Consider the following 14,526-nt stretch of genomic DNA (forward strand, 5'->3'; position numbering starts at 1 on the left):
TCTTTCTGGTTCCTTTTATGTTATCATTATTCGCCGCAAGCCACTCACTCATTATGATCTTCATCTTTAAAGTGTCACACTGAGTTTTTCACAACTGAACTTCAACGTTATTTCACATACACTTCGTTTCTAATTTTCCTTTAACTCGATAACGTTTATTTCATCACTTAATGTTAATGCCACATTTTACGCAACTTTTTTTTACCAGGAAATCACTATACTTGCGCTCTGTCTAGGTACGACAGTTTACGGGTGTGAAGCATTGAAAATCTAGTCAACAGGGTAATAAAATTTATGACTGACAGGCCAACACACCCTCGCACTCTCTAAAATTTTGCAAAGAAAACTTGTTTTTATCTTAGTGACCTATATATTTCGTATAGTCCTTGAAATTACACCCTGTTTCAAAATATGGTTACAAAATATAGTGTATCCAAAATATTATTTCGGTTTTGAATAGTAGCAGACAGTTTCCGTTTTATTCAGGAAAAATTACAAAATAATACATACGAATTTCGCCGGGACCAATAAATTGTTCCGAAGTAGACAGGATTCCGAATTATTCAGGTTCCGATTTGAACAGGTTTCACTGTATCTGATTCCTTCATATAATCATGTTATGAGTTTGCACACGTAAAGAGAAATGATATTCCTATAAGGGATCATCTCAAATCCCATTTTTAACTTCGTTGTTTTCAAATAAGAGACCATGGAAAAAGACCGTACCATATTACAACCTTCTCCTCTACCAATAGGCAGAAAAAGACGATAAAAATAGGTTAACAATACAATCAAAATAAAAATTCGCTTGAAATACTTCGTAAGTGATAAACAATTTTCTCTACAATTTAAATTCTTAAAATAGTAATCACTAAGAAAAGGCGTTTTGCCAAACATCCGGACTGCAGTAACTATAAACAGCAATATGCGCCTGTATTTAATCTATTTAACACGTACGGACAGTTTGCATACAACGATGTGACTGAATGGCGTAGCCTATTTCGAAGCAGTGACTGACAATCGGAATAAATAAAAACGAAGGAACTAATTAGTACATCTAAAACTGGACAGATGTCTCTGATTTTCCGACTCTCGAACCGTTTCTATGGTTACAGTGCTTGGGGGAGGGGCGTACTACGAGCTTTAGAGTCGGGGTGTGCCACGGCGCAGTAGTGCTGGTTGCATATGCACAGGCGAGAGCTCCAGCGTAGGGGATGGCGTTTTCAAAGACACACCCGTTACTCCCTTCCCCTCCTCCTGTCGTCAGGAAACAGCTGAAAGTACTCTTTTCAAGCAGTTTGCTGATACAAGTTCGTGTGACGGCGTAAATACAAATGCAAATCTTTAGAAGTGCTGTTTTACAACGGTTTTACCAACTGATCACATTTTTTCGCAGTTGGAACTCATTATTCCGACATAACGAAGCGCGCATAGTTGAAGCAGTGTTCGTGTTGAAGAGAATGTAAAAGTTGGGTCTGTTCGTAAGAAATATAAATAGCAAAATTTTATCGACTGTGATTCGAAAGTTTCGGTGCAAGACTCGAAAGTGGCAGTGAAGGACTACGATGAAGACAGTGCATTCGTTTTAATTAAAATATTGAAAATCTATGTTGTAAAACGTGTGAACAAGTGCAAAAGTGCAAGCGAATATGTTACCCAGGTAATAAAATAACAAATGAATAAATTCAAGTATTTAAAATAGAAATATAATATAATAAGTACTTAAAATACTTTAAACATTCTCAATAAAGTTAAGTCCCAAGCATGTATGTACAATTTTAACAGTTAATAACACATGTCTAATACTTCCATGCTATATATTAGCAGAGAACTAATAGCTAACAAACTTTGAGAGACAAAAAATAAATGATGATAAATTAATCTTATGTCTACAAAGTTGCGCATAGAATTCTGATAAGGCAAGATGAACTGAGAGAGAAAAAGAAGCAGAAGGGTAAGAAGTCACCTATTTAAAATTCTGGTCACCCACGACCAGTTTCCGCACAAGCCACCACCGCTGCTTCAGTTAAGACCAGGACTCTACAACCTTTCATCAGGAAAGTTGCGGCTTCAATCACTTCCAGCACGTAAGTAGGACACTTTAACGAGTTGGAAGCTGCACAGATTGTGAAGCATGTTCATCGGAATTGTTCATTGCCGCGAACCGGTGCACAACCAATCCCATTTATTAAGGTATGAAGTGGGGAATCTTATTAGCATGATCGGTTCCTCGTTAAAGATATCGTCAACATTATAATCTTTGGTTTCAATTGCAAGTATATAGTAAACATATTTTCACTATCTTCAGTTTACAATATTCTGGAGTAGTTATTGGGGATTTAATCCTTACTTCCAGAACAGATGTTATCTGCATATCATAGTTTAAATATCAAAAGTATTCATTACAGCAGTACTATTTTTAATACAGGGTGATTAACGAGGATTTACCGTCATTTACGGAGCTTATTTCCGAAGACATTCTGAGCAAAAAATGTCATATAAACATTTGTCCTAATCTCAATATTTTCAGAGTTACACTAATTTCAAGTTGTTTGTAAAATACCTTTTTTTTTTCTTTAGTTTTAAGGATAAAAGAATATTACAAATAGCGAATGAACTATTCAGGAATATCATTTCTTTAATTGGTTAGTGTTCTGAAGCTAAAAATGGGTTGTCAGTTGCTTTGTACAGATTCTGTTTTTCAATTTTTAATTAAAAATTACATCATTTTTACGCAATTATCATAAAAATTGTTACAAATCATACGATTTTACGAACTTGATTCTTTACAGTTTAATTATGAATCCTAAAGTACAGTCTTGAAGAATTTACAAGAGTGGCGTGATTTGTAACAATTATGTGATAAATGCGTAAGAAAATATAATTTTGTAGTTAAAAATCGAAAAAAAAAATCTGTACGAAGCAACTACGGAATTCACAACATATTTTTAGCTTCAGAATACTAGCTAATTAAATAAATGAAACTCCTGAATAGTTCATTCTTTATCTGTAATATTACTTTACCCTTAAAACTTAAGAATAATGATATTTTGATAACAACTTCAAATTAGTGTAACTCTGAAAATATTGAGATTAGGACAAATGTTTATATGATATTTTTTGCTCAGAATGTCTTCAGAAATAACCTCCGTAAGGCAAGGTAAATCCTCGTGAATCATTCTATAAAAATAATAAAGTTCACAATATATGTAAAGTCAGGTTGTGATCACTACACTTGTCAATACACCCGATGATAGATGATTCAAACTCGGCCGGATGAGATAAAATTATTTAGCATGGTTTCCTTCAGAAGAGAAGTAAAGACATATCACAAATTTAGGGTAAATAAAATCAGTTTCTGAATGAAAAGGCTGCGGGCAAAATTTATCAATTCTCGCCAATGCAAAATTAAATTAAAATCATAATCGCCAATGATTCTAGCATCTGGTATAATAAATTCCGCCTTAATGTTATCCTAAGTCCCTAAATCAGAAGTGTAATTCTTCAGAATGCCAGAATAGCGGTCCAAAACATAAATGGAAGTGCTAGTAACCAAGAGTATGTGAAAATCTAAATCAGTTTCTGTAGTATTGTATTCTATTGACAGAGGGTACTGGAAAATAAATGTAATATGCTAAAATTCAACCCTTGAGTCTCTAGCTGAAGATTATATATAATGTCAAAAAAGGTAATAACAGAAAGAGTATCTAATCTTACTGTAAAATTGACGAAAAAATATATAATTACAACATATAAATAGAATGGAAGTTAATAGAATAGATCTATTAAAGAATCTCGTAATAAATAGACAATTTCAGACAAGGTACAAACTGAACGGGTCAAGTTCGCATCTTGAATACTATGGCGTCGAGAATGACAATGGAGACGACCCGAAAGTACAGAAATTACGTAATCTCAAGGCACAACTTTAACACTGTATGGAAGTCACAATCTTAACTTTGTATCCTGTTTAAGGCATGCAAATCTGTGTGTTGTCAGTACGTCTTTGGCATCGCATCGGCTACATATCACGGGACTCTTACCATCTGTTTATCTAGTATTAACTTTATAACCAAGTACATTGTGAACTGGAGACCCAAGAAAGAACAAGAATTTTATACGTCATCGTCGTCGTCTTCCTAACAAGTATTAGACTGAGTGACCTGTTATGGTCTCAAACTAGAATTTTCAGTCCATCTCTTCTTCGGACGACCTAGAGATCGTTTGCCATGCGGATGGTAATGAAACAATGCTTTTGGGAACTTTATACATAACGTTACAAATTACTAAACCCTACCAATAGAAAGATGAGTGTTCTTTACTGATGTTTTTCAAAGACCGGTCCTATTCACATGCAGCATCAAATGTATGTAAGAACTGATAATGACCAATGTTCTAGTCGGAAATTAAGAGAGAGTTAGATGAATGAATTTCGAAGTTTTTCTGGTTCTGCGTAGAAGTTGAACATTATATATATACATGTGTGTGTATACATACATGCATACATACATACATACATACATACATACATACATACATACAGTGTGAATCGTAAGTAATGTCATTAATTTTAGGGGTTTATTCTTTGAGATATTTCAAACAGAAGACTTTAATACAATTTTGCTCGTTTTTTTTTGTTTCATTTTTGAGGTAAAAATTGTTTTATATGAAACATTTCATAGCGTGTTTTGGGAAAGCCACTGATTGAATTCCCAATATGCTCAGTCAATTTAAGATACCAGTGTATTACGACAATAAATAATTGAAAGAATTTTAGTTTTATCCTTTAAATGTGCAGAAATTTGATCCGAACAAATATAGCTTTTCGTTCTGCAAAGGAATTTTATAATGTTACATTTGTTCGGATCAAATTTCTGCACATTTAAAGGACAAAAATATTATTTTTCAACAATTTATTATCACATTACACTGCTCTCTTAAGTTGATTGAACATATTGAGAATTCAATCAATGGCTTTCCCAAAACACGCTATGAAATGTTTCATATAAAACAATTTTTATCTGGAAAATGAAACAAAAACGAGAAAAATTGTATTAAACTTTTTTTGTTTGAAATATCTCGAAGAATAAATCCCTGAAGTTAATGACATTATCTACGGTTCACTCTGTATATGGTTTAGAAAGTATTTTATAAAATATTATATTAATATTGGGTCAAGATTATTTCTTGAACTATCTGTAAATTTGAAAAGCAACGGTAGAATGAAGATTTGACAACATTATTATTTAAACCATTGAAATCTGAGATAATTACAGGTTACAAGCATAGGTCAGACGGTAGGTACGTTTGCCTCCTGATCGGAAGCTGCGGTGGAATTTGACTTTTATTCCCGCTTGGACTGATTAACTGACAAAGTTATTTTCCCCCGAGATTTTCTAACTGTAAGACAAATGTCAGGTAATTCCACGTCGGATGTTCGGCTTCATCTCGTCAAATACTACCTCGCTATCACACATTTTATCGATATTAAATAACCTAGTAATTGATACGGCGTCATTAAATAACCAACTGAAAAAAGATAACCCGAACTTGAAAATAATGTGACAGTTAATTAAAATAATGTAAGAATTAAAAGTTTACGGAAATTTTAAGGAAATTGCAAGATTGCAAGGAACGTCTATGCTCCAATTAAATTAATAAACTGCAATGTAGACTTTCTTTAACACTGTAGCATATTTTATTTGATAGTCATGCATATACATAACTCATATACCCAATACTTCTATGACTATTGTGTGGAAATCTTCGAAGCATCAAGTTCATCTTACACTTCCGTTTGCATGGTAGCACAAGTGACGTCATAATAAATCTTTCATGTCAAGACTTTATCATTTTTCTTTCTTACCTCTCGAAAACATGAAAACAACTCTTAAATTGCCAATATGCGGTAACATGTAAGAATTTGTTATGTATGCGTACTTGAAAATTACCCTATTGAAAATAGAAACGTCATATATTTCCAGTCTGATGTTTATGTGCAAATGCTATTAAAATATTACCTTCACATATATTTACATAAATAGTAAAAATCTATAATACACTTGAGACTTGTTTCTCATTTTAATGTCTATAAAATTTCTACAAATATCAAGACCTTCAACACGTAAGAAGTATATCGACTTCCAAAATTGGTGTCAAACTTCTTAGTACAGGAGACAGAGTAACACAAATGACAATATTTCATGTTTATACATTCAAGAACTCATCCAAGTATAAGGAATTAAAGATACTACCGAAAATGTCGGCAATAATCATTTAATTAGTTGCGGGAATATAATTAAATACGTAGCAACAATAGTGTTAGTAATGATAGCAGTAGTAATAACAATGATGATAATAAAATACCCTAATAATAATAATAATAATAATAATAATAATAATAATAATAATAATAATAATATTAACCGAGCGAGTTGGCTCAGATGGTAACGTTTGAGACTCGCATTCGGGAGGTCCCCGATTCAAACCCGTGGCCGGCCAATGCAACTGGAGTTTTTCATGGTTTCCCTCAGTTTCAAAGGCAAATGTCGGATTGGAAATTTACGTGCCATAATTCACCACAAATATCATAAACATTAATGACAATCTAAAATCAGTGGCGTGAACAGAAGCCATCAACTCGTATAACACATGACAATAGAAACAGGAACTCAACAATATTAAAACGGCCTACTGATAAACCCAAAGATCCTCCACATACGACATGACCACAGATGTTAAAGCGTGTTTAAATGAACTTAAGAAAAAAAAATGTATCACGCATGGGTGAATCCAAAAATGCATATTATAGAGTGTTAGCTGAAAGGGAAAGAGGCCTTTGGGGAAGCCGATACGTAGATGAGAGGATAATATTAGATTGGTTTGAGGGAAGTGGGATATGATAGTAGGGATTGGATTAATCTTGCTCAGGATAGTGATCGATGGCGGGCTTATTTTAGGGCGGCAATGAACATATGGATTTCTTAAAAGCCATTTGCAAGTAAGTAAGAAAAAAATAATACATTCATCTCGTTACAGTACACCAAATATAACAGTGTAACAATTTAAGGAGCGAAGGCTATGCAGAACTTTACTATAATTTAAAAAGTCTGATGTAATATACACTGTTCATAAATTACCTGTATTAGAAAGTTTCCAGTGAATAATAATAATAATAATAATAATAATAATAATAATAATAATAATAATAATAATAATAATAATAATAATAATAATGCGAAGAAATGAAACATTTTACGTCTCCTCTTAAATACGAACATTACACAAAGATTAGTAAGAGTTTCTGAAATGTCATCAATAAGGAACCGGCATCTAACGACATTGATGGAGTGACTCGAATAGACCTAATCTTCGAAAATTTGATCGATAACCATTTAGCCTGCCAAAAATCTCTCACAAGCATAGACGGAAATAGAACCGTTTCCTTGGGGGGGGGCAAAGCAAAACCATAGAATCCCCATATAACGGGGTTATGGGGGACATCATTTACCTCCTCCCCCTGTTATAGATTCACCGTGGTACAGTATATCGGAATATGATCATGTAATAAAGGTATATTCCGGGGTATGTTTCTTACAGTGTTACATCCATATTCGCGATGTTTCGGACCGACTTGTATAGGGCTTGAACTGTAGGTCTACTACAAATTATAATAAGTTATAACTTAAAACAATCTCCCTATTTTCCTTTCTCGTACAGAAAAACATGCATACATCAATAAAACTACGTGACAGTGCTAACAGAAACGTTTTTATATGAAGTTTAACTTCCTGAAGATGTTATATGAAATGTAAACTCTAATTATTTTATTTAATCTCGTCTTTAAGTTACACATTATACCGGGATCACTTTTTTCTTCTTGCTGCATTGTTGTGCAGTGTTCTTCATATTCTCTAAATGGTGGCCTGAACATCTGCAGACTTCTAACAAATGAGTACAGGCTGTTACAAAAGAAACATTACAGTGCTTCCATTCCTCAAATGAGGTATAGCAATTCTTATATATTCAGAAATTTAAAATAAATATTATAGTTGAGACACATGATCTGAAGACATTAATTCATCAATTTAAGCACAGAAACGTAATCATAAACAAAAGCAAAAAAGATCTTTTGAATTCAATATTTTCTAACGTTAATAGAAAAAAAAGTTGAGATAAGTTTGGGGGGGGGGCAGTGCTCACAAGTCTTGGCAATGAAATTCTGTACTACTTGATTAGTAGTTATCAGGTGACTGAGTCATGACTAAGCTGTGAGAATTAGGAGGTTCCTGATATAGGTATAAAACAATTTTGTCATAAATGCGGTATAAGAAACGTGCTGGCTTACAGTTATTATGCTTCGTATATGGAACGCATGGCACGACGCCCTCGAAGATGGGTTATCGTGTGGACATTGCACAGGGAAAAGATAACATCTGCAACGTACACGGATTCGTTCCAAATGACTGCCCCTTCCATACATTCAAAATTGAAACAGTTACTTACATAGCGGCTGAAGTGTTTAAAATTAATATTATAATATAATCATGGACTTTCAGAGTTCCATGAAATTCATTTGTGCATATTTCGTAAAAAGAAAATTCTTATGCTGTTTTATATATATATATATATATATATATATATATATATATATATATATATATATATATTACTTTGGGGTTCAAACATGTTTTGAACGGCTGTACAAAATTACAATTTTTTTTTTTTACTGAAATGAAACAAATCTATGTAAGTATAGTGAGTAGTTAAATGTTTTGTTTCTGGAATAATATTTATAAGAATTCCTTAGGACTTTTTTTGAAAGCAGCGAAACTCCCTCGCAAAAAATTGAACTCGACTTTCTAGATGTAATTTTATGTAGGCCCTACAATATACAAAATTTTCCCAACTCAGAAATAATATCCAAACTGTTCAACATGTACATGACACTTTGTTAGAAATGTAAAATAAATTTTATAGCACTTACACTTCGGAAGATTTATCCTTTTTATAAGAATTTTAAAATTCTAATGCCAATTTTTGCCTCCCTTATTGCATCTTCTCAAAAAATTCTTTTCTTATAACTGTGCTTCGAACAATAATTCATAAGGATCTAATCGTCCAGTTTAGATCAATCACAAATTGGTGCAGGTAGCGACAGATTTTGGCCTTAGATAACATCAAGACTTGCTGACAATTCACTGCTACTGGCAAGTGGCTGCTCTTTAGTATGGTGGATATAACCTCATTCTCTGGAATAAGTGATCTTCCTGAGTGAGGTTTGCCTTCAAGTCTTAGGTTTCCACCATTGAATACCGTAAACCAGTTCGATGCCGTCCTATTACTGATCACTCTTTCACCTTCCACTTCACATACTATTTCTTCAGCTGTTGATTTCGCACTCATGGTTTTTCTTTCAAAATAAAGCGGAAGCACTCTGATTGCGATTGTGTCCTCGCACGTTTACCACGTTTACAATGAGAAACTGAAGATAATGCGCACTATATACAGCATATAGCTATGCAACTCAATGCTTCTTGAAAATGTGTTTCAAAACAATGCCAGCAAAGATAAAAACGAATTATCCGTCACCTAGTAAATCAGAGACAATTGAGTGAACATTTATATGAAAGGACTTTTAAGACGACCTAGTAAAATGCAATATAACTTTTAGCTATAGAGTGTATGAAATTATAAACTGATTTGATTATTTAATATAAGATTTAAATATCAAGCGGTCCGTGGTTCGATTGTCGAGATTGGCGGAGATTTATCTCCATTCATGGACTGGATATCTGTCTCTTGTCTTGTGACGTCTCCACATCGTGTTGACCACACAGCTACCGAGGTCCGCATTGTGGAGAATTTAGTGTTGGTTCAAATGCATTCTTTTCTACATCTCATTGTGTTTTAAGTAGTTATACCGGAGTAAGTTAAATAATAAGATGAAAACGTAAGATGAAAAATAAAAAATTTGAGTTTCTAATGTTGAGCTCTCTGTACTGTGCGCCGTGCACCGTAGGCAACTTCGATAGCGCATATGAGAGGCGGGTTAGTCTATCCTTAGGCACCTCATTAATGCAGCATAATTGTATCAGTTACCACTGGTGAGTTTCACGTTCAATTACGAATTATGGCAAGGGATATGCCTCAATTTCGGTTTAGAAAGAAAATAAGGTATTCAGTCTAGAGTTTAAGCTGGGCGGGAAGTAGCCTACGTACACTTTGTGAGCATGCATTGAAGCTTTCATACTTATTTTGCTTTATCTTAAAATTCTTGCTTCAAATTTTTCCCACATGTGTAAAATATTCTTGCCGTTACTGACGACATGCAAATATTTCACATACATATAGTTTTAGCAAGTTTTAAGAAATATATAAATTAAAAAATATATGAATTATTGACATGTTTTAACCACTTTCTATAAAATAAAAATTGCATATACTTAAGATCGTTCACGCTAATTCTTTACCTTCTGCTTGCGTCAATCATGTAGAACTAGATAGTACTTCAAAATATTTTTTATACCTAAAGGGAACTATTTTTTTAGTAAGTTTTTACAGTGAAATATCTCTGGAACCCGAAATATTTGCCAAACAATTATGATTCTTTGTTTGAAACATCCATAGTGTCTCTAAAGAAAGTAAGCAATATTTTAAACCTTTATCTCTAGTAGTTCCAAATAGAAGGGCTCGTGAAAATTAAACTCTGTAATTTTAAGAATTAAGAATTAAATTACAGAGATCTCATAAATATCAAAACGATACATTATATGTCCTAAGTGATAGCCACGAAAATCTGAGCAAAAGAGCGACATGGCACATTAAGCAGGTTAGCCAACAGCCATTCACAAAGTTTGAATAACAAATTTACAAAAATTTGAACAATACACTTGAAAGTATGAAGGTAATGATGAGTGAAGACGGTTGTGGTGATGGTAGTGATGAGTGAAGGCGGTTATGGTGATGGGTGTGATGATTGAAGATATTCGTGGTACTGGTAGTGAAGAGTGATGACGGTTATGATGATGACAGTGATGAGTGAAGGCGGTTGTGTTGATGGTAGTGATAAGCGAAGACGGTTGTGGAGATGGAGGTGGTGAGTGAAGATGGTTGTGGTTATGGTAGTGATGAGTGAAGGCGGTTGTGGAGATGGTAGTGATGAGTGAAGACGGTTGTGGAGATGGTAGTGATGAGTGAAGACGGTTGTGGAGATGGTGGTGGTGAGTGAAGACGGTTGTGGAGATGGTAGTGATGAGTGAAGACGGTTGTGGAGGTGGTAGTAGTGAGTGAAGACTGTTGTGGAGATGGTAGTGATGAGTGAAGACGGTTGTGGAGATGGTAGTGATGAGTGAAGACGGTTGTGGAGATGGTAGTGATGAGTGAAGACGGTTGTGGAGGTGGTAGTGGTGAGTGAAGACGGTTGTGGCGATGGTAGTGATGAGTGAAGACGGTTGTGAAGATGGAGGTGGTGAGAGAAAATGGTTGTGGTTATGGTAGTGATGAGTGAAAACGGTTGTGGAGATGGTAGTGATGAGTGAAGACGGTTGTGGAGAAGGTAGTGATGAGTGAAGACGGTTGTGGTGATGGTAGTGGTGAGTGAAGACGGTTGTGGAGATGGTAGTGGTGAGTGAAGACGGTTGTGGAGATGGTAGTGGTGAATGAAGACTGTTATGGAGATGATAGTGATGAGTGAAGACGTTGTGGAGATGGTGGTGATGAGTGAAGACGGTTGTGGTGATGGTAGTGGTGTGTGAAGACGGTTGTGGTGTTGGTAGTGGCGAGTGAAGACGGTTGTGTTGTTGATAATGGTGAGTGAAGACGGTTGTGGTGATGGTAGTGATGAGTGAAGACGGTGGTGGTGATGGTAGTGGCGAGTGAAGACGGTGGTGGTGATGGTAGTGGGGAGTAAAGACTGTTGTGGAGATGGTAGTGGTGAGTGAAGACGGTTGTGGAGGTGGTAGTGGCGAGTGAAGACGGTGGTGGTGATGGTAGTGATGAGGGAAGACGGTTGTGGTTTTGGTAGTGATGAGTGAGGACTGTTGTGGAGATGGTAGTGATGGGTGAAGACGGTGGTGGTGATGGTAGTGGCGAGTGAAGACGGTTGTGGTGATGGTAGTGGTGAGTGAAGACTGTTGTGGAGATGGTAGTGATGAGTGAAGACGGTTGTGGAGGTGGTAGTGGCGAGTGAAGACGGTGGTGGTGATGGTAGCGATGAGTGAAGACGGTTGTGGTTTTGGTAGTGGTGAGTGAAGACGGTGGTGGTGGTAATGGCGAGTGAAGACGGTTGTGATTTTGGTAGCGGTGAGTGAAGACGGTTGTGATGATGGTAGTGGTGAGTGAAGACTGTTGTGGAGATGGTAGTGATGAGTGAAGACGGTTGTGGTGATAGTAGTGGTGAGTGAAATAGTGACGAACGAAGTCGATAGTGGTGAAGGTAGTGATGAGTAAAGACGATGGTGGTGATGGTAGTGGCGAGTGAAGACGGTTGGGGTGTTGGTAGTGACGAGTGAAGACGGTTGTAGTGTTGATAATGGTGAGTGAAGACGGTTGTGGTGATGGTAGTGGTGAGTGAAGACTGTTGTGGAGATGGTAGTGATGAGTGAAGACGGTTGTGGTGATTGTAGTGGTGAGTGAAGACAGTGATAGTAGTGATGAGCGAAGTCGATGGTGGTGAAGGTAGTGATTAGTGAAGACGGTGGTGGTGATGGTAGTGATAAGTAAAGACTGGTGGTAATGATAGTGGTGAATAAATATTCTGGTGGTAATAGTAGTTATGATTGAGGACGGTAGTAGTGGTGGTAGTGATGAATGAAAACGATGTGGTAATGGCAGCTATGATTCAGAACTGCAGTGGTGATTGAAATCGGTGGTGGTAATGACGGTTTGAAGACGGTGGTTGTGATAGTGATGATGATTGAGGATGGTGATGGTGATGATGGTGATGATTGGCGGCGGTGGTGATGGTAGTGACGAGTAAAGATTATAATGGTGAGGTAATGATGAGTAAAAACTAATGTTGATGCTAGGGATGTTTGAGGACAGTGGTGATGATGGTAGTTAAGATTAAAGACTGTGGTTATAAAGCTGGCGATGATTGGGGGCGGTCATGATGATAGAAGTAATGACTGAAGGCGGTGGTGGTAATGGTTAATTATTATGATTGGTTCAGATTCAAAATGGACGAAGAAAGTAGTAGTTATTAATGTTACAATTAACCATAATTTTTGGTGCGTGTGTTGTGTTCCCGAAACTGTATATACCCTGCAGTTTGGTTTATAAAATTAGGAATTAAGAAATTAAATTGGTTCCAAGAGTTGGTTGCATAACCTGCATAACACGTGTGGGCATACCGAAAAGTTAAAGACTCTGGAGAAAATGTTTAAATCGCTTAGATGTTTTTATATGATGAAAGTGTATTTTGAAAGGTGAAGTGAGTCATATAGATGCAAACCCCGACATTTACACTTTTCAGCGAAAATGAGATTTTCACGCAAAAATTTTCTCTACTTTGAAATCTAAATGTTCACTAATAATTTATAAGCAAACAGTGACGATTTCTATTCATTTGGACACTGCGAATGCAGAGTTTAGATTCAAACGCCGGCATTTCCTCGGAGCAGTGAGATACAGTCCCTGACATTTCCGTTAGCCAGTACCTGATGCGAATTAAGTGATTCGCGGCTTTGCTACCGCTTATCAACTGTACTTCGTTGCGAGCGAATTGGATATTGTGAAGTAATAAAGTGTGAGTATTTCCTGTAGCAGGCCATAGCTGTCTTACCTCAGACAGAGTTTTCGGGCAAATCGAAAAAAATTGTAGAAAAAAGATCAACGATTGTTAGTCCCCGTGTATAAAGATGGTACAATTTGGTACAATAACATAGCTTGGTAGAGATACCAGTAGTATATGACTGGAAAACATATGCTGAACTTATGACAATTCCTGGACAGTAGCATTTCAAATTCAACGAGGCTAAGAGGATGATCCCAACTCGTGAAAATGGAATTCTGAAAATCAGAGATGAACCATGCTAAAGATCTCGTCAATGATTTTCAAATTCTGTTTTCAAAAATAGTAATAATAACATTGACAAAATCAAACTTGAAAATTTGTCCTTAGGTGTCCCAGTTAAAAAAGACAAGTGTTCTGATATTGATTCATTACTAAAGCGTCATTTCAGAGATGAATGGAAGGAACAAAGTGACCTTGAGTTCTACAGGCGAGTGGTTGATAATGCAGCACACAGTAAGTCATTACTAATGCCTCTGTGAAACACAAAATGAAGCGGTGTTATTGAGGACTTATACTGTGTGCATTGGCGATTCTAAATATCCTCTTTGTAAATAAAATGTTTATAATACTATATATAAAATATAAACTAACTGTGGATACTTTCAAATAAGTTTAAAACATTTTTTTCGAAGAAAAAAGTCTAAAAATTAGTGGCAATTCTGAAATCGTCTTAGCACTAGGTCCGCCACTGATTTAAGTTTTTACTTTTGTTTTTCAATAATATTGTATGA

The 14,526-nt window shown here is 35.6% G+C and overlaps 1 long non-coding RNA gene across 1 annotated transcript in view; it reads left to right on the top strand.

The window, feature by feature from the left end:
* The first annotated feature begins 1,190 nt into the window (after window positions 1-1,190).
* Window positions 1,191-14,526, top strand: part of LOC138704890 (uncharacterized) — a 680,302-nt gene continuing 666,966 nt past the window's right edge. The window contains exon 1 of the long non-coding RNA XR_011333461.1: window positions 1,191-2,087. This is a non-coding gene — a long non-coding RNA (uncharacterized lncRNA). The remainder of the gene's footprint in view (window positions 2,088-14,526) is intronic.

The sequence above is a fragment of the Periplaneta americana genome, chromosome 8 (assembly GCF_040183065.1).
Source record: "Periplaneta americana isolate PAMFEO1 chromosome 8, P.americana_PAMFEO1_priV1, whole genome shotgun sequence".
Taxonomy (NCBI): Eukaryota; Metazoa; Arthropoda; class Insecta; order Blattodea; family Blattidae; genus Periplaneta; species Periplaneta americana.